Raw genomic sequence first — 26,112 nt, 5'->3', positions numbered from 1 at the left:
CAACAAGGTCACCTAGGTGAGATGAGAAACCTTAGAAGATTAACTGAAAAAGACCTGTGGCTATAAAGAGGCTGGGTCTATACCAGATCTAGCTTGAAATGAATTTCTAATCTTTGGCAATCACAGTTCCTACTCCCGGGCTACAAACTCTGTGGTGGTGAAACCCCATGGGGGAAACGTCTGTGTGGCCTGATTTTGACTTGGAGGGATTTTTTTTTTTTAAGTCAAGGTGAAGGGTCAGAAGAGGAAAGTCTGATACCTTAAAAAATCTTCCAATTAAAATAGATTTTTTTAAAAAATAAATTCTTCCTAGGCAATTCTTCTTAGTAGAGTTCATGCTCATTCTTTTCTTTTTTTAGAGGCAAAAAGATGTGTCCAGCCTCCTGGGCATTCTGTTTAGGTGTCAGCTTATCAGGGCTCCAGAAACAAAAATCATGTCTCATGCCCTGCAAGTCAAAGGCACATTAGAAGGCCTACATCTGAGCAGGGATGATTTTCCCCTCTTACCACCCACATTATGTTATGAATAACATGGGGTATTTTAAATGCTCTGGCATAGTTTGAAAATAAAAAAGCTGATCCTGAAAACACAATTATCAGTATTTATTTTGAAATTGACACTCTGCTCTATTTTAAGACTTATACCCAGTTTTATCTGCGTATCTCAGATAATCCAATGAATACATAGTATGGGTCCTAAATGTCTCTCTTTCCTGTTTCCTGCTCTCCCAGCCTTTGCTCTTTCCATTTTGGGGGAGGGGGGGGACAAAAAAAAGAGATGAAGAAAAAATAGGACCAGAAAAAGAAATCAACTGAGGAATTTTGTTTATTATGATTGGACAGCTGCTGTTGGTCTAGCAAGGATTATTTTATGTTTTATTTTGATTTAAGAGATATCAGTCTGCCAACCATAATTTTTGCGATTCAGCTTTTCAGGCAGAATAAGATGACTTAAAAAAAAAAGATGGTGTGCCCTACAAATTTCATGTGTTGTTGTTTGTCAGAAGATTTCCCTTCCATTGCATTATAAGTGATTGATTTGATATTCAAATTAATAAATTCTTATTTTCTTTCTTTTTTTTATCACCTTGGCCTAAATCTGCACATTGGACTAAGTTTATCAAATCTGCTACCATGGCCAAATTCCATCAGGTCAACAAAGGAAGAGAACTGAGGAATTCTGTTTTATGGAGGTTTCACCTGTTAACTTTGATTTCACTCAATGATGTGCATCATTTCACCTGTTTTTGTGACTCGCATTTCTGGAAGGTCACCATTTTTGGTGGTACTTTGGAAAGGGCTCATATACTGTCCCTTAATTCCTGAGCTTTTAGGTCTTCCACTGAAGCTCTAAGTTTCATTCTCATACATCTGGTTGGAGTTTAGCGTTAAAGTTTGGCATTGTGGTTGTCTCCTTAGCCCACAAGGGCAGACGTATCTCATGTAACTTGGTCTGAAGAATAGATGCTTGGCCAAGGGGATTCCATTTTTATGAGCCAGATGCTCTTAATTCCTGAAGTGCTAAAGGACACATGTGGCATCTTCCATCTATTTTAGGAGGTTGGTTAGTTTAAGGATGACAAATAGAAATACCCCAGCAATCATATTTTCAAGGATGTGCTACATTTTCAAGAATCTTCCTGGGAAAGGGTATTAGAGGAACTGAAGAAGGTACATAGCTGAAAGATTTGCAAAGAGTAATGGGATGATAGAAGTGTATAGAATTGGAAGGGCTTTTAGAAGTCATGTAGCTCGACCCTTACTTTACAGTTGAAGAAACTGTAAGCAGAGAGACAATAAATGAGTTGCACGTGGTCGCACAAATAGAGGAAAGCATGGCTTTTAAAAGCTTCTAATTGTTTTGGGGGCCACATATTTTATGTTGAAGGATGAGGATATTATTCTGGTGATTAGTTAGTTAGTTAGTTAAAGTAATATGTTTAGATATTTTCTCCCAAGTGCATTTTATCTCCTTTATCAGTGACGTACAAGGTGCTCCCATATTAGCCTAAAATAAGAGACTTCCAAAGTGGCTACTTAATACTTTTGAGTGGCTTGCATTCATCATTACAGGTTGAAAGCATTAGAAATTATTGGTCTAAAGAAAAGAAGATTATGATATTGATCTTCAAGTAATTTTATTTGTTTGTTTTGGGGGGGGAGGCAATGAGGGTTAAGTGACTTGCCCAGGGTCACACAGCTAGTAAGTGTCAAGTGACTAAGGCTGGATTTGAACTCAGGTCCTCCTGAATCCAGGGCCAGTGCCACCTAGCTGTCCTGATCTTCAAGTATTTTAAAGATGGTCATGGAGAAGATGAAATTCCCTTTGTTAATTTCTGTTATTTTTCTGCCATCTCCTTCTCATGACCATTTTTAAAAAAAATCTATTTGTCTTCACCCCTCCCCCTATCAGTCCTTCTTTCTTTTTTTCTTTTTGGAGATAACAGAGTTATACCAATGTAAAATGTTCTTCATGGTAGTCTGTTTACTTATTTCCTTCATGATCACTTCAATGCAATATGGAAATGGGTGCTAAAGTCCATTTTCTTCAATAATGTATTGAGTCTTGGGTCATTGGACAATTAATTCATATTTGTAGGTTGTCTACAGAAGTGTATGATTCTTAGTATCCTCTGTCATTTTGTCTTTGACTGTAGAGTTAGGCATGACTGAAAATGACTACAGATCCAAAGCTCTCCCCATTACAGTTTACTTTTTGTAGTATGATCTGTATGAGTGGAGGGAATACTGATACTGCTAAAATGATGCATTCTTGGAGTATAAAGTAGGGATGTTCAGTTATTTTTTCAGTCACATTTAATTAATTCTTCATGACCCCTTTTGGAGTTTTCTTAGCAAAGATACTGGAGTGGTTTACCATTGCCTTCTTTAGCTCATTTTACAGATGACGAAACTTAGGCAAATTGGGGGTCACACAGCTAGTGTCTGAGGCCAGATTTGAACTCAGGAGGAAATCTGGAAATTTCTCACTCAATCTGCCATCTTTCCAAAATCCCAGATGAGTCTTCCTGTCCTCAGGCCAGGTACATAGAGCGGATAGAGATTCACTGTACCACCTAGCTGCCCTATATCTATAACTAATAGTGATACCGGGACTATTTTATGCCTCTCTATATAGGTATAGATATATATGTATATTGGTAGCTAGTTAGTATAATGGCTCTAGTTCTGCACTTGGAGTCAGGAAGACCTAGGGCCAAATCCTGACTCAGATACTAGCTCTGTAACCTAGATCAAATTATTTAAGCTCTCTGAAACTCCATTTCTTCATCTGGAAACAAAGAAAGGAGGGAAGATTATAATAACATATCTCATAGAGTTACTGTGAGGATCAAATGAGATAACATGTAAAGCACTTTTCAAGTCTTAATGCTCATATGTAAAAGCTACCTATTATATGTGACAAACATATTGAATCATGTCTTTTACACAAAAATGGTCCTTCCCCTATTCTAGTTGGTTTATATTTTACTTTAGAATGAAGTTTTCTTTTATTTCTATGGAGAGACAGTATAGCACAGGAACTGACCCTGGAGTCAGGAAGACAAGGGTACAAATTCTGAGGTCCTGGCAAGTCATTTAACACCTCCAAACCTATTTTTTAAATTGTAAAATGGGGATAATAATGTCTACTAAATGCAGTACCTGCCTCACAAGATTGTTGTGATCAAATTAAATAATGAATATGAAGCAAATTTATTACTTTCACTCAACTCATCAATGATGTAATATGCATTTTGGTGATATCTTCTTCATGAAGAGCTTAGAATAACTAGCTCGATAATCCTCTTAGAATAGTCCTATTTGGTAAATACCAGGAGACCTCTTTATTGATGGAAAAACTGATCCATGCACATGAATTTTCCAGAAGCATGCTGCTGGTCATTGGGATCCTTGAAGATGACTTCATGCTAACCTTTTAACATTTCCTTCTTGGTGTTTACCCAAGCAAGCATGGACACTTTGTTAGCTCCTCTCTCTTTAACATTCTTCAGAATTCTTCTATGAGATACATGATCCATTTCATAAGAACAGCAAGGAAGAGATATATGGGGAAGGGGAGTAGCACATCTTGCTCTTCTAAAAGCAGGACACCTTTTCTGTGGCATAAAAACATAGTTCAATCTGCAAGAGTACAAATAAAATTGAAATACTCTTTTTACAAAGCAATAACTACACCTCACATAATTAATCTTTTTAGACCATGGTATAAATAATTCTTTAAAAACTGCCACTAATGTAAAAAAAAAGAAAAAATACTTCCACCAATTCCTAGCTAAATTATAGATAAAATACAACATTAAGGTTCCCAAGTTAAGTATTGACTCTGGCATGTCAGGTAACGCTATCAATTATGCCTCATTTCTTTATTCATTCTGTCATTTATTTAAATCAATTAAATTAAATATTAAATAAAGTATTTGTCATTAAATATTTTAGTGGAAACAGCATAAAAATTAAGATAAATAACTAAGGTCGCTTAGTAACTGAAATGGACTAATTTCAGAACATAGAGTATCATAACACTTTTTTAGTCCTTCTTCTGAGTCCCCATCAGGGTACCTGTTTCACCACAATCCTGCCAACATTGAGTTTTGCTGTTTTTAATTATGTTTGCCAATTTGAAAGATGTGGAGTGTTTAATGTTGTTTTAATTTTTCTCTCTCTGATCATCAATGGGGTCAAGCATTATTTTCCAGTGATTATTAAGAATCTGTTTCATCTTTTGAAAACTGTTCATCTCCTCCCCTTTTTACATATCTTCTACTTCATCACTTTCTTTCTCTTTCATAAATTCTGTGGACAGGACGACTTGGAGCACTGGGAACAGTTCAAATCCAGCCTGGGTTGCTAGCCTTTGCCATCTGAGAGCTGCTTTGATGGGCTCTGTAAAATGAGTTTGTAGACACTCACAGCACAATTGGCAGTCTCAGCCGAGATCAAAGTCTGCGTGTGACGTAGATGCTGTTCCCTTAGGTCCGTGTTGAAGTTTCTTGGCATGGTCAAGTTGAAGACTTTCCATTTTTGCTACCTGTGCCATGCTTTCCGGATAATACCCTTACCTGCTCTGTGCCCACGGAGTCAAAGAGAGCTTTCAGTTTTCAGGGCTATTCTTTGGCATCAATACTCCTAGCATACTTAGAAACCATATTAAGGTGAAAATGAAGCAAGCAGAAGACCGCTTTTCTTGCTCCACATCATCCCTTTGTTTATTCTGGGATGAAGCTGCCTTGTTGGCCATTATTCACCTCCTCGGCTGAAATGATTTTAAAATGTTATATAATGGGGCAGCAGGGTTGGCAAACAGGGGCCAGATTGGTCCTGGGCCCATCTGGCTATCAGGCATTGGTGTTAGCCAAATCCTCTACCCAGGGCCCTGCAGAAGAGGTAAGAATATATATTTATTGTTCTTAAAGCACTTTTCTCCCCCTTGCCAGTAGGCTCTTGTATGCCAGCAAGAGCCCGACCTTGTAAATGTCTGGCATTTGGCATGGAAAAGAGCCTGTTTTATTGGAGAGACTGCATTCATTTGAATAAAGACTTTCTCCCAAGCACCTCATGAAAGAATTTTTTTAAATGTTTTTTGTAAAAACAACCAAAATAATGTGAGTATTGTCAGACATTGTCCTCAGCCTTCTTTCTGCAAGGGGTGTAGAACCTGGGAGGTCTTGCCCCACTCAGCTGCTTGTCCTGGCATTTCCCATGGAGCAGAATGGATTCTCCTTGGGCAGTGGGACAAACGTTTCCTGCTGTCACCCTTCTTGCCACCATGAGGAGATTTCCCTCATTCTAGGCCAAGTTTCTTTTCTGATGTCTCCAGGGCCCGAGGACTTGGCCCTGGGAGGCATGGTGGGGTGGCCACTAGCTCACCCCATTCCCCCGCCCCCATCCTTGGGTAACCAGATCTTCAGACACAACAAACTCAGATCTCAACTTTCACTTTCTAATCTGGAGACAAAAACTAGATAGAGATAAGCAGGGGAAAGCCTCAAGATAAAGGAGCAGTCACACGTGGGAGCCAAGGGAGGGAGGTTTCGTGCCCTGCTTTTTAGAGGGCTGGGGAGTTGGGAAGTAAGAGTCCTCTTTTATGTGGGCAGAGGGACATTCTTGTGGCAATATGAAAATGGGGAATAATGTGGAGACCAGGGCATGCTCAGTCCTGGCAACTAGAGCTTCAAAGAACCGTGGAATTGGGTGAGGGGAGAGACCCTGCAGGTGTGCAGTTAGCAGGAGACCAACTGAGTGACTGGGAGTGAAGACAAGGAAATACAGAGAAGGCTTTTGTGGTTACTGGAACATCTGCTAGTACTGAGCACAGGGGCTGGAAACAGGGAAACAAAAAGAGGAGCTAGACTCAAAGTGGTTTATCCCAGTCCTTGTTAATACAGAAGACTGACTGTAAACTGTGATGAAGGGTAAACTGGACTCCAGAGCTCATCAATTCAATTCATTCAATTCAATTCAACTCAACGACCAGCTCAAATGCCACCTCTTGCATCAAGTCCATCCTCACTTCTCTTCCCTCCCCTCTCAAGCTTTTAGGACCTTTTCTCATTCCTCATATTAGTCTCTATTTATTTTTGCTTATATTTAGGTATTTAAATAGATTTGGTGTATATTTTGGTATTTCCTTCAGTGTATGGGGCCTTTTCACATCCCCCCCACCCTACTGCTATGTATGAATTCCTCCTGGGGCCTCCTTTTGGGGGACTTGACAAGGTTGGCCATGCTTCATTCCCCTCTTGTTCCTGCTACTATGCCCCTGCCACCAGGCCTCTCTTTCCTTCTGCTCCTCTTCCCCCTCAGTAGCCTTTTCAATGTTGTTTTCCCCTATTAGATGTAATCTCCTTGAGGGCAGGGAGCTTATTATGTATTTGTGTTCCTAGTACTTAGTACAGTGCCCGGCATATTTTTGTTGTTATTCACTGGTTTCAGTCCTGCCCAATGCTTCCTGACTCCATTTGGGGTTTTCTTGGCAAAGATACTGGAGTAATTTATCATTTATTTCTCCAGCTCATTTTACAAACAAGGGAAACAGGGTTAAGTGACTTGCCCAGGGTCACACAGATAGCAAGTGACTGATGCCAGATTTGAGCTCATTGTCACCTTATACTCTTCCCTTATTGCCTTTAGTCATTTCTCCCTGGCAGAATATAAACTCCTTGACAGAAAGGATACTTTTTTTCTTTTTTGTCATTCTATTTCCAAATCATAGAAAGCCAATGTGGTATAGTGGATAGAGAGCAAGTTTTGGGGCCAAGAAAGCCTGGATACAAACCTTGCCCTCTGACGCATAGTAGTTGTGTAACTTTGGCTAAGTCACTTAACCACTTAGTACTCTGCAAAGGTGTCAAGCAAAGGACCAACTTTTTTCTCTAAGTCAATATGTGGCCCAGCATGGCTCTTTCTTTATATATGGTGTAACAGCCCTTTTAAAATCTGAATCCACTGCTAGGCATCTCTCTAAGACGAGAGGATGCCAACTTGAATTGTAGAGGCAGTTTCCTCACCAAGGTGTTCCCTCTCCCAGTGAAATAACAGATGCAGTCACAATTCTTGGATACCCTTAATATATTTAGCTGAATTGAATTGAAGCAGTTCTCGATTTCCTCCTCTGTTCCCCATTAAAAAATATTTTCTCCTTCCTCAATTCCTAGAGCATATTATTAGGTTCTCTCTTTTGTCTCCATCCTCCTTCCCTAGTATTATTACAGTTATCTGTATGGTAAGGGCTGTTCCTCACATGTGGCATGGGGGTATCCCCCACATTTCCTATGGGGTGGTCATTGTGTGGCTTAAAGAGATGTAAATTAGATGTGTTGACTTTTCTTCTTACCCTTCTCTAAAGGAGACTTTAATTCCTGCCAGAAGGGAAAGTAGAAAGTTTGGGTCAGAGGCTAGCCCCTCTACTTTCCTCAGAGAAAGTGGGTGCTGAGCTAGAATTAGAGCTATCTGCTCCCTTAAATATTATTAGTCTTGGTGATGTGATTTTTCAGGTCCAAGATAACTTTGGATGGTTATTCATTACTGGGGAAGAGAAGGTTTGTTTTTGTTTTTTTTTAAATCAGAGTCTTGACTCATTTCCCCCCACCCTTATCAGTTTTACATTGAATAAGAATCCTATACCAATTAGTTTTGGGACTGGAGTTACATTTGTTTTCATATTAGGACCCCAGTCTATCTAGTATCCAGCTAATAACATATGTTTTCTGAGAGCAGGGATTGTTTTTCCTTATATTCCTAATGCTTAGCAAACACATAGTAGGCATTTACTAAATGCTTGATGGATTGGATAGGAGGGAGAATACAAAGTTTAAAGGAGAAACAACCCTCCGCTCCTCTGTCTTTTTTATGGAACTTACCACTAGTGAAATATGAAGTTCTTATTCTTTCTTTTGTAATTTTTTTTCTCTTCTTTTTTCTTATTCTTTCAAGATCATGGTTGATCCCTGAAAATCATATTATATTTTATGACTTTTAGGTTTTGTTTTGTTTTTTTTGCAGGGCAATGGGGGTTAAGTGACTTGCCCAGGGTCACACAGCTGGTAAGTGTCAAGTGTCTGAGGTCGGATTTGAACTCAGGTACTCCTGAATCCAGGGCCGGTGCTTTATCCACTGTGCCATCTAGCCGCCCCCTATATTTTATGACTTTTAAATTTTTTTCAAGCTGTTTCACTTCTGCTATTTGAATTAATTTCCTGTGAGAGAAGTAAAGATTTTACAGATGAGGAAAAAAAGGACTGGAGAAGTTAAATAATTTAATCATTGCCGTAGATTAAGTAAATGACAATGTTAGGGGCTAACCTGTAACTGACTGCATTTCATTTGTTAAGTTTGCACAGTTCTATCTTTCATCCAGAGCACCAAACTTAGTGCCTGGGATATGAGTGCTATGTGGATACTGATTGATTGCCTGGGAAGCAATGAGGCCCCCTTTGGACATGAGGCCATGGGTGCGGGATTTACCAGCAACCAGTTTAAAAGAGGAAACTAATCACTTTTCATTGTTTTTGTGTAGTCCAAGAAGGCCCGAAATCCACCTGGAAGGATCGGTTTGCATTTTAACCCAGTCAGCACAGGCAAAATGAGGAGATGAAGCAATTTTATGAGGAATTCAGGAAGAAAAAGAGGAGAAATCTACTGACAAATATGTACTACTTTGGGGAGAGAAGGCAGGGCAGATATTTTCAGGCCAAGTCCACACTGACCAAAATCTCTGAATAATTCTTCACCTTTCTCCTTCCACTTTTTCCTTCTGGATGAATTAAATTGAGGTAGATGTAGCACAAATTCTTTTGTGGTGCACTTTAATATTAAGCACCCGGGAAGGTATAGTAAATAGAGAAGGCCCTTTCCTGTTGTAATGGAGCTTGGCATCTAGTAAGGGGATCAATCACTATTATACAACAATGAGTGTGTAGAAAGAGGGGGCGAGATAAGTGAAAGAGAGAGGGAAACAGAATAGACTTCTTAGAATAACTAGAGTTTGGGATGGACCCTAGAGGATAGAGAGAAATTCAATGGGCAACTAGATTGCTCAGTAGATAGAGTGCCGCTGGGCCTGAAGTCTGGAAAACCTTAGTTCAAATCCAGCCTCAGACACTTATGTGACCCTAGGCAAGTCACTTCATCCTGTTTGTCTCAGTTCTTTATTTGTAAAATGAGCTGGAGAAGCAAATGGCAAACTAGTCCTCTATCTTTAGCAAACTTTAGCAAATGGGGTCATGGAAAGTCAGCTATGACTGAAACAACTCAGCAACAAGAAGGGATTCAATAAGGGGTGTGTGTGTGTGTGTGTGTGTGTGTGTGTGTGTGTGTGAGAGAGAGAGAGAGAGAGAGAGAGAGAGAGATGGACAGACAGACAGAATGAACAGAGAGAGGAATAAACACAAGAGATATAGAAAGACAGAGAGAGGAAGAAAGAGAGGATGGAGGGAAAGAAACAGATAAAAGGACAAAAAGAAAGAGCAATAGAGACAGACACACAGAGAAAGAGGCATACAGAAAGAGAAGTGGGGAAGGAGAGGCAGAAAGACAAAGACAGAGAGAGAGAGAGAGAGAGAGAGAGAGAGAGAGAGAGAGAGAGAGAGAGAGAGAGTTCAGTGGTGGCCAGGGAGTGCATTCCAGCATGCCAGGGAATATCAGGGAATTCCAGGGAATGCCCAGGTACAGGGCAGGAAAGTTCTATGGGAATCAAAAGAAGATTATAAGAAAGCATCCCTTTGCGAGTGAATGCTAACAATAGACAAACAAGAATGACGGTGCTAGTCTGGAGGCATTCTGGTTGTAGAATTTTAGAGTTGCCTTTCTGTTCACAATTACATCTTGCCGTCTTATTTCATTGCTCAACTCGACTTCACAGTTTCCAAAGATGTCAGCAGGAGTTGTGTGCCCTAATGCACCATGAATTGGGCCTGAAGTAAATACAATTAAATCTGTCTCCAGGGTTGGATTGGTCTATAAATCAAGACGACATGTGTGTAGTGGTTCCCACCCTGTGGTGGAGAACTTTCTTCCTTCTCAGGTTTCCTGGACTCTTACTGTCCTCAGCTTGAGCTCCATCATAGCTATGAGGTTCTTAAGTTTGGGAGATGGTTGATAACAAATATGGGTGGCATGGGTAATTTGTATCTGTGGGGGCATAGGTCTGCTATACCCTACAAAACTAAAAGTCTTATACCAGTTGCATTTTATTCCTGCTAAGGCTTCTAGATGTGGGTATACAGAGTGGAGTCAAATCCAAGGTACTTTGTTCTCCCAGCCTACTTACAGAGATATGGCTCCATTAACGATGTGATGTCAGACTTTAGTCTGAGGAGAAACATCCCAGAATTCAACCAGCTGCACAAAACAACAAAAGGATTCCTATGTGGTTGTGGTGCCACATCAATGCCTCAGGACATTTATGGTTTAACCAAAGAATTCACAGAATTGTCTCTCTCCTATCCAGAAGGTGATAGGATCATAAATTGGATCACAAATCATAAAAGAAGAAAGGGACCTTGGACTGCATCTAGTCCAACCTCATCTTACAGATGAGGAAACTGAGACCCAGAGAATGAATGGACTTGCATAGAATTGAATAGTTAGTAACAGAGTGAATTTTAATCTAGATCCAATGACTCTGTTTCTTATGCCCTTTCCACTAGGCCATGCTATGCCTCATATTCAAATGTACCTTTTCAGGGCAGGTAGGTGGCACAGTGGATAGAGCACTGGCCCTGGATTCAGGAGGACCAGAGTTCAAATCCAATCTCAGACACTTGACACTTACTAGCTGTGTGACCCTGGGCAAGTCACTTAACCCCAATTGCCTCACCAAAACCAAAAACAAACCAAAACCAAAAACAAAAACAAACAAAAAACCCCACTCAAATGTACCTTTTCTAGGAAGACTTCCCAGATTCCTCAGTCAATGGTAACCTCAGATTCCCCCCTCCCAAACCTCATAAAACAATGGGTTTGTATCTCATATTTATTCGTTGTGTTTGTGTTTTCTTGAGGAATACAATGACTTATATTGGTATAGCACATACATACATAGATCTGTATCTATCTACCTATCTATCTATCATCTATCTATTATCTATCTATCTTTCTATCTATCTATATATCAGGCAGCTAGGTGGCACAATAATAGAGTGCCAGGCCTGAAGTCATGAAGACCTATCTTCCTGACATCAAATCTGGCCTCAGACACTTACTAGCTGAGTCACCCTTTACAAGTCATTTAACACTATTGCCTCAGTTTCCTCATATGTAAAGTGAACTGGAGAATGAAATAGAAAACTATTCCAGTATCTTTGCCAAGAAAACCATGAATTGGGTCAAAAAGACATGATTGAAAAGACTGAACAACAAAATCCATATATGGAAGTAAGTGTAAGAGGCAAGCATCTATCTATCTCTATATCTCTATCATCTCTATCTATCTGTATCTCTATTTCTATCTCTATATGCCTATCTCTATCTCTACCCACCCACCTATCTATTTATCATCTATTTATCTATCTATCCATATATACACTTATATGTAAATATCTTTACATAAATATATACATACATATATATAACCACAAAAGAATTTTCATTTACAATTATTTACAAATTTGATTCATGTAATAGTTCTGTACAAGTAATGTGATTTGCATTTTGTAGGTGAGGAAGCAAACTCAGAGGAGTTGGGGCACTTGGTGAAAGTCACACAAATGAGAAGCAGTGCTAAGTCTCAGATCTAAGTCTCCTGTCTCCAACTCCAGTGCTCTTTCTAGTAGGCACAGGGACTCTTTCTGGAGTCAGGTCTGAGTCAGATCTCCTGTAGGCAATTGAGATGTGTCAAAGAATAGGGCAATCTTGGGGGCTAAGAGGAAATCCCCTGCTAGAGAAAGACAGGTTAGTTCTAAAGCAGAGTCCTAGATTTGGCTAATTGGGCTGGTATCTGAGAGCTGGCTGAGGTTCCCTCTGGCTTTATTTTCAAGAGATGATGCATGTGAAAATAAAGGTGATGCCATTTAGTCCAGATGTAAAATCAAGACCCTGAATGACTCTGGTGCCCCAGACAACTGTATCCTAACTAAATAGCCTGGTGCCCATCACAAAATTTCAGAAGAGTATTAAGCCCAGTGTTCTGGCCAGATTCTGATATGAGGCCCCTTGCTTTTCCAAACTCCCTGCCAAATAGTTAGAAGGAAAAGGAATCATTTTCTTCACTTCCTATCCTCAACACCTGGGTAATATTGGGTGGGCTTTAAAAAAGACCACCATAGGGTTCTCTGCAGAGTTGATGTGTCTAGAGTCTTTAAAGCCAATGGAATTTTCCATTTCTAGGGATAAGGATAGAACAAATTTTAAAGAATTATTAGATTGGATTGATTCAATTTCAACTTATAATGTAATCTCCCTAAATAGCAATATTTCTAGTTCCTAAAAAGCAAATGGCAGAGAAATTAACTGATCCTGACAAGAAAAAAAAAAAAGGTTATCTGCCTGATGAAATTTCTCCAGGTCTGGAAGAATAGAGCATCCCCAAATAAGAAATGCAATACAAGAGAACAAAACTGGTTTACCCCAAGTAATCAGTAGTATATTCCATTGTGTCTGTGTGGGTGTGGGGGGGTCCCCATACTTGTTACTAAAAAGGAAATGCTTTGGGCAGCTAAGTGGCACAGTGGATAAAGCACTGGTCCTGGATTCAGGAGGACCTGAGTTCAAATCCGGCCTCAGACACTTGACACTTACTAACTGTGTGACCCTGGGCAAGTCACTTAACCCTCATTGCCCCACTTTAAGAAAAAGGAAATGGTTCTTTGAAGGATCTTAGTAAAGCTATTGCTTGGTATTTCTTGTTAGAAAATGGCAGTTTAGATATGGAAAACCCTCTTCTGTTTTCTTCTTGAAAAATATTTCTAAAAAATCCTCACAGATTCACCTAGTCTACTAAAAATATGAAATTTAGTTTCATAAGCGAAATCCTTGGGAGAATGAGGGAATAGGTCATAAATCCCCTCTGCCTTTGTCCCGCCACTGTCACTATTTTTGTAAGTACCTGATAGAGCCTAGGCTCTGTTTATTTTCTCTTATAGTTGGCCTTTTGGCTCTCCATCCATCCTGGTCATTTGTTTCTGTGTAGTCAACAAAAGTAGAATTCCCAGTTACTTCAATGTAAGCCATCAGGTCATGGAAGATGATAACTATAATACAGAAATTCATCTAGTATGATTGTTATCTAAATCATAGGTATTTTGTTTGAAGAGAAAAGAAATGTCAAACATTAATAAGTATAATTAATCTACTTAGGTCACTAGTATCTTCTATTCTCTTTCTCCAGGTCTCTCTCATTCCTTAGTTTTGTTTTAGAGCTTTACATCAGTTTGATTTCTCTATAATATCTAGATATTTATTTTAAAAATGTTTTTATTGACACTATTTAAAAACAAAACATCATAGTTCCAATATTTCCAATACCCTCCTCCCCAACAACTCATGTCAATAGAATTTTATCTTTTAATAAAGAAGTCAAGTTATGCAAAACCAAGCAATCCATTTCCAGAAATGTTTTATATCTACCTCTCTATTAAGAGTCTTCCAAAGTCAGGATTGTTTTCCTGTGTTGATGACAGTTGTGAATTCTTTGATGATATGGTTTGATGAGCACATTATTGTGGTCATTGTGTAAATTTTTCACCTTTATCTGTTTGCTTAATTTTATGTTTGTTTTTGTTTTTTTGTGGGGCAATGAGGGTTAAGTGACTTGCCCAGGGTCACACAGCTAATAAGTGTCAAGTGTCTGAGGCCAGCTTTGAACTCAGGTCCTCCTGAATGCAGGGCTGGTGCTTTATCCACTGTGTCACCTAGCTGCCCCCTGTTTGCTTAATTTTAAACCCAATCATAAAAGCCTTACCAAGTTTCTCTGAATCCTTCATCATAATTATCTTCTCATTGTAGACCTAAAGCTACTATTTCTTGTTAAAAAATACTACGGTTAATTTATAGATCTGATTTCTCATTCCTACTTTTTGTTTTTCTTTTCCTTTTTCTTTTTTTAATCCTTTCATTTGTTTTCCTTAGTCAAGGAACCTGTCAGAATGGATTCTTTACTTTATATTATATGTCATTTGTTCATTTTTCTTCTTTCATTTTTATTCACTCTCTTTCCTGTCCTGTCCTTTTTTTTTTCAACTAGAAAAAAATTAGCTTAAAAAGAGATCTTAAAAACTAACTTAAAAAAACCAAATTTCTCCCTTGTGGCACATCAAGAAAGCTATGAACTTGATTAGAAGCAGCTTCCAAATGTGATCACAGGAACCATGGCAGAAGCCTGGGAATTTGGGATTTAGAACACCTTAATGCACCTCAGACACCATGGCACCCATTTGATTATAGCAAATATTGAAAATTCATACTACCCAGTACATAGCCATGACCAGTAGAACATGAACTCCTAGAGATAGGGATTATTTTGTTTATGTCTTTGTACTCCCAGTAACTAGAACAGTATCTTGAAACACTTAGTGCTTTTTGAATTAAATTGAGTTGATGAATATGCTTTAATTCCTTCTCTTTTGATGAGTTTCCTTCTTCTCATATTTTATTGGTGGATCTCCAAACTGTACAGGGATGGAATGCCTCCATTAATGATTAGAGAAAATTAATTGACCTTCAGAGAAAGAATATTGGAAGTGGATTGGGAGAGGGAGAATTTAGTCTAAGACATGACCTAAGAGTAACCAGATGAGACAGAGCACTCTGTGGAATTTGAGAACACAGGACCCCAAAATCCTATTCCTGAGTGGTTTAAAAGAGAAATGAGAATGATTAGAGAAAAATTTGTGTCCTGCACAGCAGAAATAATTGGCTGAATAGAAAACATGAATCTTCAATGGTAAGTGTTACCAAAGAACAAAAGAAAGGACAATTGATTTGGAAAGCAATTACAAAAAAGTGAAGGACAATCTAGGAGGAAAAAAGCAAAAATAAAATTACTAAAAATTACTAAATTTACTAAAATAAAACATTCTTTCTATGCAAGCAAAATTTATTGAGCTTAATGACAGGATGTGTAGAGGCAAACTAAAAATTAAAGAAGTCTTAGAAAAGCATAAATTAAAAAAAAAAAACTTGAACAACATAGTGCTAGAAATAATATAAAGAAATTATCCAGAACTTCTGAACATAGAAAATGAAATACCACTTGAAAGAATTCATTTTGCCTCCAGAAACAAAACAAAACAAAAACAAAAAGGTTGAAAACTCCAAGACATGTAGTAGTTATATTTAACAATTCCATTCAGAAACAACAAATTCTATAAGGGACCAAGAGAAAGGCCTTCACACACACACACACACACACACACACACACACACAATACATACATACACATACATATGAAAATTAAATAACACAAGACTATTCTGCATCCACCAGAAAATGCAGACAGGAATGGAATAATGTGTTCTAAAAACCAATGGAGTTCATGATGCAGCCCAGGGTGACCTACCCTGCAAATCTGAGCTTAAATATAAATGTAAAAAAGGGAAAGAGAGCTTTTTAATAATAAAGAGGCATTTGAGACATTCTTATAAAGAACAACAGACTTGAAGAGGTTATTTTCTCATACAGTCCCGACAACAGAAATACAAGAGGGATGAATGAATGAGTCAAGGACAGCAGTGGCAACAAAGTGAAGAAACTTCTTTCTAAATGCACACAAGAAGACAGGGGTGAAGGCAGAAGTCAGCTGAAACTAATGGCAGAGAGTTGGACCTGAGGTATTTTGGACAAACACTAGAAACAATCCACGTGCAGGTAAATGAACAACTTTTTTAAGACTACATTACAAAATGGCAGTGTGCATGGAAGAGGAGAGAGTAAGTAAAGGACAGATTGGGAGTAACTGATGTGCCCAAGTCAAAGCAAGGGCTAAAATGAAAGAAAGTTAATCCCTGTGTTCTTTCAGAAATAGAGACGCCTATTCGGGGAATAGGTGAGAAGGCAGAAAGAAAGATTGGAAGGAGGAAAAAAGAGGAAAGTCTTGTTTTGACTTTGGGATGGAATTTCACTAATGAATGCTTATATAGGTAAAGAGAGATGTACTGTGAAGGGAGATAGAGACCAGGTGTTGAATGTTGTCTGTGGATCCTTGAAAATGTAATTCATCCTGCCCCCATCCTGTAGGGAATTGAGAAAAGAAGAATCTACTTGACTGAGAGGGGGAAAAAAAGAGAAGAATTACATAACCAGATAAAAACAGGAAACAAAAAGGAGCTGATAAACAAAACCCCAAAGGTAAAGGATAACAAATGAGAATATTGGGATCAGGAGTAAGGGGAAGAGAGCCAATGGAAACAAGTCTGCCTTAAAAAAAAAAGATCAAGCAAAAAAACCTAATGAGACATTATACTCCATTTATAGTAGAAGAGGGAAAGATCATAATTTGGGGAAAAAAGATATATGAAATGAAAGAAAATATAAACCTAACTCTCATAATTTTAAATGTGCACAGATTAAATTAAAAAAGCAACAAAAAGCCCCCAACAACAACAAATGAGTAACAGAGAGGATAAGCAAACAAAAGCCAACAATTAATTTGTTGCTTATGAGAAACATATTTTAAAAACAAAGACAGATGGTGGAGCCATGATAGTGGATTAGAGGCAGCAACTGAGCTGAACTCTAAACATTTGCCTCCAAAAAACTTTAAAATAATGCCTCAAATCAAAATTTGGAGAACCAGAGCAAACAAAAGATCGGAGTGAGACATTGTTTCATACTAAGAAAACTCAGGAAGTCAGTAAGAGAAGTCTGTGACACCAAGGTGGAGGCCAATGCAGAGTATAAATGGCACAAAATAAGTAGTGGGCCTTGGAGGGAGCTATAATAGCAGTAGCAGCTGTAGCAGCTTATGGAGTTCTTGGCCTAGAAATAGCAAGGAGCTCACAACCTGATCACAAAGAGATTACAAGGGACTCTGTTGGCACTGGGTACACTGATTGGCAACTCTATTTTTGCATATGCAGTTATGGATTGCAGTTCTAGGACAGAGAAGAGAGCTTAGAATTAGTCACAAGGAAGAAGGCTAAGAGGAGCACTAGAACTTGTGACTTCAAGAGAACATGGGACTTGACCACAGTTCCAGGGCCTAAAGGGATGCTAGCATTTGCAGCTGCAGGGGACCTGGGGTCCTTCCTGGGTAAAAACCAGGGCTTAGATCAGGAAAGAAGTGACCACACCTCTCCCCAGGTCACACTACCTTGGAAGCACTGAAAATTTGTAAGTCCCCCAGAAGGAGCCCTGAAAAGAGCAGCAAGGAAACACCTGAAGCTTGGGACAGAGATTCCATACCCAATGGAAAGGAGAGCCCAACTTTAATATAAAGTGAAAAATAAAGTAATAGACTAGAAAAATGAGGGAAAAATGATAAAAGAACTTGATCATAGAACAACTGTGACAGTGGCAAGGAAGACCAAGACAAAAACTCAGAAGAAAAAAACAATGTGAAAACAGCTACAAACAATGCCTCAAAGAAAAATGCCTATGTGGATACAAGCCCAATAAGAATTCCTGGAAAAGTTAAAGCAAGAGTTAAGTGGTAGAAGAAGAATTTGGAAATTACATGAGAGTGATGCAAGAAAATAATGGGAAGAGAATTAACAGCTTGTAAAAGAGGCAAAAAGGCCTGAAGAAAATATCATCTTAAAAAACAGAATTGTCCTAATGGCAAAAGAGACATAAAAATTCACTGAAGAAAAGAACTCCTTTAAAAGAAGAATTGGCCAACTGGAAAAAGAAATACAAAAGCTTACTACAGGAAAAAAAAAATCCTTAAAATTAGAATTGGACAACTGGAAGCTAATGATTCAATGAGACATCAAAAAACAATAAAAGAGGGGGCAGCTAGGTGGCACAGTGGATAAAGCACCGGCCCTGGATTCAGGAGTTCCTGAGTTCAAATCCGGCCTCAGACACTTGACACTTACTGGCTGTGTGACCCTGGGCAAGTCACTTAACCCCCATTGCCCCACAAAAAACCCAAAAAAAACCCCACAAAAAAACAACGAAAGAAAGTCAAAAGTAGGGGAAAATAGAAGAAAATGTGAAATATCTCTTTGGAAAAAGAACTGGCCTGAAAAATCAATCAAAGAGATATAATTTAAAAATCATTGGACTGTCTGAAAGCCATGATTTAAGAAAAAAAAGAGCCTAGCTATCATATTTCAAGATATCATATAGGAAAATTGCCCTTTTATATATACATATATATGTATATGTATATATATATACATACATATATATACATATACATATATATATATACACATACATACATACATACATACACATACACACACAGGCACACACACATATATATATATATATTTTTGGCAGGGCAGGCCAATGAGGGTTAAGTGACTTACCCAGGGTCACACACAGCTGGTAAGTGTCAAAATGTTGGAGGCCAGATTTGAAGAAAAGTGCAGACCAATATCATTAATGAATATTGATTCAAAAAATTAAAATCCTGTCAAAAGACTGTAGCCATGGGAGGAAAGGCAGTGAACTCCTGAACTCATGACATGATTGCTCCAAAAAACATCCAAATAACACTATAGGAAAATGCCCAGAGCAGCAAAACTCACAGAAGAATGTGCTGAAATCATCTTCTAACCAAGAACGGCTTGGAAGGTCAGAAGGAGGGAGCTGCTGTGCTGATACAGGAGTGGAGCCCAACCCCACAGTCACCCTGACACAGATCCAGTCCCAGGAAGGCCTCACCAGAAAAGCAAACCCCCAGAGCCTCTGAATCAGCTGATGCACCAGTGTCATCTGGAACTAAGCTCACAGTCTGGTGAGTGGGCTGAGCCCTGGTCAGGGGGGAGACTACAGGGGTCTATGCTGGTGCTAAGGCAGAACTTGGATTTTACACCCCTGCTGAGAACCAGGAGGTAGGCTCGAAGGCCCTAGAGGTGCTCAAATAGGACTTTGAAGAGAAAGTTAGAGAGGTAGAGGAAAAAATGGAAAGAGAAATGAGGGTGATGCAGGAAAGACATGAGAAAAAAGTCAACAGCTTGAAAAGTCAAATTGGCCAAATGGAAAAGGAGATACAAAAGCTCTCTGATGAAAATAATTGCCTAAGAATGAGGATTGAACAAATGGAAGCCAGTGACTTTATGAGAAACCAAGACACAATAAAGCAAATCCAAATGAATAAAAAAAATAGAGGGCAATGTGAAATATCTTCTGGGAAAAACTGCTGACCTGGAAAATAGGTCCAGGAGAGATAACTTGAAAATTATTGGTCTACCTGAAAACCATGATCAAGGAAAGAGCTTAGACACCATCTTCCAAGATATTCTCAGGGAAAATTGCCCTGAAATTCTAGAAGAAGCTAAAATAGAAATTGAAAGAATCCACCAATCACCTCCAGACAGAGATCCCAAAAGGAAAACTCCTAGGAATATTATAGCCAAATTACAGAGCTCTCAGGTCAAGGAGAAAATATTGCAAGCTGAAAAAAAAAAGACTGTAGCCATTATCAAGAAATCATTCATTGTGACTAAGTAGGATTTATACCAGGGATGCAAGGAAAGTTCAACATTAGGAAAACAGCGAATATAGTTATCATATTAAAAATGAAAACATCCAAAAAACCACACGATCATCCCAATAGATGCAGAAAAAACCTTTGACAAAGTGCAGCACTCTTTTATGCTAAAAACCCTACAAAGTATAAGCATAGAGTGACCATTTTTTAATATCACCAAAAGCATCTATCTAAAACCAAAAGCGAGCATCATATGCAATGGGAAAACAGTAGAACTTACTAATAAATGAGAGCAAAGAAAGGATGCCCACTCTTCTCATTATCATTTGATATAATTCTAAAAATGCTACCAAAAGCAATGAGATGGGGCAGCTAGGTGGTGCAGTGGATAGAGCACCAGCCCTGGATTTAGGAGGACCTGAGTTCAAATTTGGGCCTCAGACACTTGACACTTACTATCTGTGTGACCCCGGGCAAGTCACTTAACCCCAATTGCCTTACCAAAAAAAAAAAATTAAAAGCAATGAGACAAGAAAAAGAAATTAAAAGCTAAATTAAGTTAAAGAAGAGATAAAACTATCTAGGTTTGCTGATGATATGATGGTATATTTAGAAAATCCTTGAGAATCAGCAAAGATACTAATTGATAAAATTAATAAATTCAGCAAATTTGTCCATAAAAATTATTTAAAAAGCAACTACATTGCTGTAAAATAATAACAAATACAAGAAAAATAAGAAAAGGGGAAATTGCATTCCATATAACTACAAAATCTGTAAAATATCTGTGGATCTTTCTAGTAAAGCACACAAAAGATTTCTATAGATTCAATTAGAAAATTATTCTTAAAGAAATAAAGAACAAAACAAGCAGCAAGAATATTCAGTGCTCATGAGTAGGTTGTGCCAATATAAAGAAAAATTACAATCCTACAAAAATTAAGTTACAATTTTAATGCTATGTGAATAAAATTACTAAGAACTTGATAAAAGGAAATTTATTTGAAGAAACAAAGGATCTATGAAATCAAAAGACATTAAGAAGAGAGGTAGAGACAAAGGGGGAAATAATGCTTCCAAACCTCAAACTGTATTACAAATTAAAATCATCTGGTATTGATTAAAGAATAGAGAGGTAGATCAAAGGCATATACTAGACAAGGGAGAATCAGAAGCAGTGGAACTCAATAATGCAGTATCTGATAAAGTGGAAAACAAATTACCTAGGGGGAAATAAAACTCCTTATTTGAAAACAAAGCTGCTCAGAAAATTGAAAAATAGTCTGGCAGAAATTAACCTTGGACAGCATCTTGTACCATATTCTAGAATATGTTCTAAATGGACATGAAATCTTAATGTTAAAGATCATACTAATAAAAATTAGAAAATTAGAATGAACAGATCTAATGCCTCTCACAATTATGTGTATTAGATTTATTATTAATCAAATAAGAGATAGAAGCAATTAAAAAGATGAAATAGTCACCTTTGATTACATGAAACCAAAAGCTTCTACACAGAAAAAAATAAATGCACCTAGGATAAGAAAGGGAGATGGTGAAATGGGGGAGGGAAATCATTGTATCAAATTTCTTTGATAAGAGTTTTCTATTCAAGAAATATAAATAATAGATAAGTAGATAGATAGATTTGTTATTTTTCTTGTTGTTGTTATTGTTGTTGTTGTTCAGTCATTTCAGTCATGTTTCATTCTTCATGACCACATTTTGGGGGTTTTATTGGCAAAAATATTGAAGTAGTTTGTCATTTCCTTATCTGGCTCATTTTAAAGGTGAATAACTGAGGTAAATAGGGTTGAGTGCCTTGCCCATGCTCATACAGCTAGTAAGTGTCTGAGACTAGATTTGAACTCATGAAGATGAATCTTCCTGATTCCAAGCTTGTTGCTCTATATACTGCGCCACCCAGCTTATAGATAGATAGATATAAATATTAATAATCATTGACCAAATAGATAAGTGGTCAAAAGATATTGAACAATTGTCAAAAGAAGTGCAAAATATCTACAACCAAATGAAAGAATACTCCAAATAACTAATAATAATTTTCAAAATTCAAATCAAAATTATGCTGAGGTTTCATTTCACATTTGACAAATTGGCAAAATTGATAAATTGGCAATGAAAAAAGTAACAATAGTCAATGTTGGAGGGGTTGTGGGATGATAGGCACACATATATTATTGATGGAACTGTGAAGTGATATAACCATTTTGGAAAGCAACTTGAAATTATCCAAATAAAATTACTAAAATCTTCATATCCTGTGAATCAGAGATTCTGTTACTGGGTATATACCCCCCAGGGAAGCCATTGATAAGAAGTTCCCATATAAACAAAAATATTTATATAACAGCACTTTTTGTCATAACAAAGAACTGGAAATAAAATAAATGTTTATCAGTTGGGAATGGATAAACAAATTGTGGTACATGAATATAATGGAATACTACTATGCTGTAAGAAATGTATGATGAATATGGAGCAGCATGGAAAAATTAATATGAACTGATGCAGAGTGAAGAAAAGAACATACAGTGACTACAACAGTGTTAATGTAAAGAATAACCACAATAAAATCCAAAGTGATATTTTTGGTTAAAAGTAAACAAAGATCAAGAATGACTTGGATGAAGAGATATGAAAGGACAGTCTCAGTCCACTCTTGCTTGGAGTTGTCACACATTGCCCATGTTTTAGAACTCTTCCAATATATTGATCAATTATGCTGATTTTTCCCTTTTTTCCTTTAAAAATATTGTTTGTTAAAAAGGATTTCTCTCTGAGATAAGGAAGAAGGAAGATAACTATAAAGATGTAAAAACCAAAAGACATTAGTAAGAACTTATTTTAAAAAGAAATAAGAAATATATACCAAAATATTTTATAATGATTGTTAGTTCACAGATGCCAGATTAAGAAACCCTGATCCTGGGGCTACAATTATTAAATCCTCTTTTGCTTATGGAAAAATTCAAGTGTATCTTTTCTTATCCTTTCTCTTCCCCATGACTCAGAAAAGGAGATAATTTCTTCTGTTGTTTTTTTTTTAAGGTCAGAGAACTCTGTCTATTTGACCTACCACTAACCACCCATCTGGGATTTAGTCGGGCAGTAGAATATTTTGCATTTATCAGATATATTGACAAGCATGGAAAAAAACAAAACAAAACAACATAAATGGATTTCCAATAAGGAAGTATACAACCTAAACACTAGCTGTTTTTGACTGAAGTGAAGAGGGACTGACCCTCATCTCTCCTTGTCTTTTTCTCCTGTAACTCAACAGGAAGTAGTATGAGACTGGTTATTAAACATTCCAAAGTTCAGCTCAGAATTAGGGGTCTCTGGAGGCAGCTAGGTGGTGAAGTGGATAAAGCACCAGCAATGGATTCAGGAGGACATGAGTTCATATTTAGCTTCAGACACTTAACACTTATTAGCTGTGTGACCCTGGGCAAGTCACTTAACCCTCATTGCCCTGAAAAAAATAAAAAAAAGAATTAGGGGGCTCTGAGCTATCTTTCATAGGTGATGAGAAACACAGTGCCTAGGCCATCCTAGCAGTTAAGCTTGGCCACCTCAGCATTCATCTCCAAATGGTTTCTTAGCATCCTATCAGTTCTGATCACCACTCTCCATAGCTAGGGAACAGATGGACTACATCCCTAATTTTTAAATTCCTGGCATGTCACCTTCTCTTGGAAGAGTGATAATCCTAACACAGACTATGCAGGATTCCCTCTTTACTGATTACCCTCTTGAGTGAATGGAACTTTTCCCTTCACTTGTTATTATTAAACAAAATGCTTAACTTTTAAAATTTGTATATTTGTTCAATATGTAAATGTGCTTTTGTTTAATTTGCATAATGGTCCCAGTGTCTCATGGGAGCAATCTGAATAACAATGAGGGTGGTCTGTCAGTTCATGGATAACATGGACTTGGAGTCTGTATAGACCTGGATTTGAATTCTGGCTCCAAACCTTACTAGCTGTGTGATCTTGAGCCAATCACTTAGATTCCCTTGACCCATTTCACTTTCTTCAAAACAGGCATAATAATACTTTTGCAGTCTACTTTACAGAGTTATTGTGCAGAAACTACTTTATGAATCTTAAAGTGCTATAGAAATAAAAATTATCATTATTAATTTGTATAGGGTGGTCCTGTATGTGAAGACTTTCAACCCTGCTCTTGCTAGAGAAAAATGCCAGACCTGAGCTGCTCACTCTCATTAATCACCCTAATTGAATAAAAGATTGGATGGGCACAGATGCAGCTAAATGGCACAATAGAGAGAGTATTATTGGAGTTGGAGTCAGGAATACGTGCATTCAAATCCTGTCTCAGACACTTAACTGACTATATAACTCTGAACATATCACTTTCTCTTCTTGAATCTCTTCATCTGGAAAATGGGCTACCTTATAGGGTTGTTAGGAGGATGACATGAGGTAAGATGTGGGAAGCACATTATGAACTTTAAAATGCTATACAAATGATAGCTATTATGATTTTTATTACTATTGCTATTGTAGTTGAATAAGGAGAGAAGCAAGTTTTAATCAAATAAGCTACTAGTGTATGCCAGAAATTGTAGTAATGATAACTATCATTTAAGGTTTAAGCTAGTTTTGAGATGATGAGTTGGCAGTGTGTGTGTGTGTGTGTGTGTGTGTGTGTGTGTGTGTGTGTGTGTGTGTGTATGTGTGTGAGAGAGAGAGAGAGAGAGAGAGAGAGAGAAAGGGAGAGAGAGAGTGTCGGATCTACACTTCAGGAAAATTACTTTGGTGTGTCATTGGAGTAGGAAGGCTTGAAGCAGAAAGAACAGTTAGAAGCTTATTTTAATAATTCAGGCAAGAGGTAATGTTACAAATGAAAAGTCCAAGAGACATAGTATGGCTAGAAAATAATCAATAAATTGAGGTCATTGGTTTCTCTCATAACCAGAGATGAATCCTGGAGAATATCCAATATTTAAATATCCTTGGAAAAAAGGGCATTCTCATCAGATGGAAATCAACTCTTATTGATCAACAATTAATGAGAATGAATACTATAATGAGAGGTGGGTCTATTCTAATGAGGGACTGGGAGCCATCACTCTTGGACAAAGAAACTCGTTTCAAGCCAGAGCACTTTCACCTGGGGCAATCCATACAAAAGGGCCTTTTCTCCAACCTATGAACAATGAACAATGGTGGGTAAGAATTCCACCCAGATAAGATAGTCTGGGTAGGATGAATTCTTTGGGAAAGGCAGAAATATCCTTGAAAGGCTAAGCTTTGAATGATGAAATAGAAAGAAAAAACCCCAGGATTCCTCCTTCCCCATATTAGTAATTGGTTATTAATAATCATTTCTCTTAGTATGAAGGTGATGGCTATTGAGTGTAGAGAAAGAAGTGTATGGGAGAGATATTATAGAGGTAACACCTGCACAATTTGTTAATGATTGGTAAGGAGAAGGGCCATCTCTTCATCTGAGAAAAAAGATAGGGGAAATGCCTGAGTGATGTGAGATAAAGAGGAGGGGAGAAAGAGAAGCTCTGGCAAATGGTCTCAATTGTTTTTAGTGAAGTACATGGGGAGAGGATTCAGGTGTTGGAGGAGACTCGAGGAGTGGGTTTGTAATAGCTGCTTAGTGGAATGGAATAGTGAACATATTTGGGAGGAGTAAAAAGATTATTCTGCAGCAAAGGCCCAACTGAGAAATATAGTATTTGCTCTCTTTCCTTCGGATTTAGTGTTCTCAGGTAAATCTGGGTTTGCTGGCAGGTTCTCATCCTGGCACAACAGGAAGGGTAATGGATTTGGAGCAATCAAACCTAGGTTTACATCCTAGCTCAGATTTTACATTGGCAAAAGAATCTCGGTTACCCCATCTATGATGTTTGAATTGGATGATCCTTCATGGGCTTAAAAACTTAGCAGAGAGACAAAAAATGATGGATATACAATGATGGATATACAAAAGAGGTCCTTTGGTGATTGTGGATGGGGTCAATGCAGATTTGATGTACTTC

Source organism: Dromiciops gliroides, chromosome 6 (genome assembly GCF_019393635.1).
Source record: "Dromiciops gliroides isolate mDroGli1 chromosome 6, mDroGli1.pri, whole genome shotgun sequence".
In the NCBI taxonomy this organism is placed as follows: Eukaryota; Metazoa; Chordata; class Mammalia; order Microbiotheria; family Microbiotheriidae; genus Dromiciops; species Dromiciops gliroides.
The sequence above is the reverse complement of the archived record's forward strand: the minus strand, read 5'-3'. Positions refer to the sequence as shown.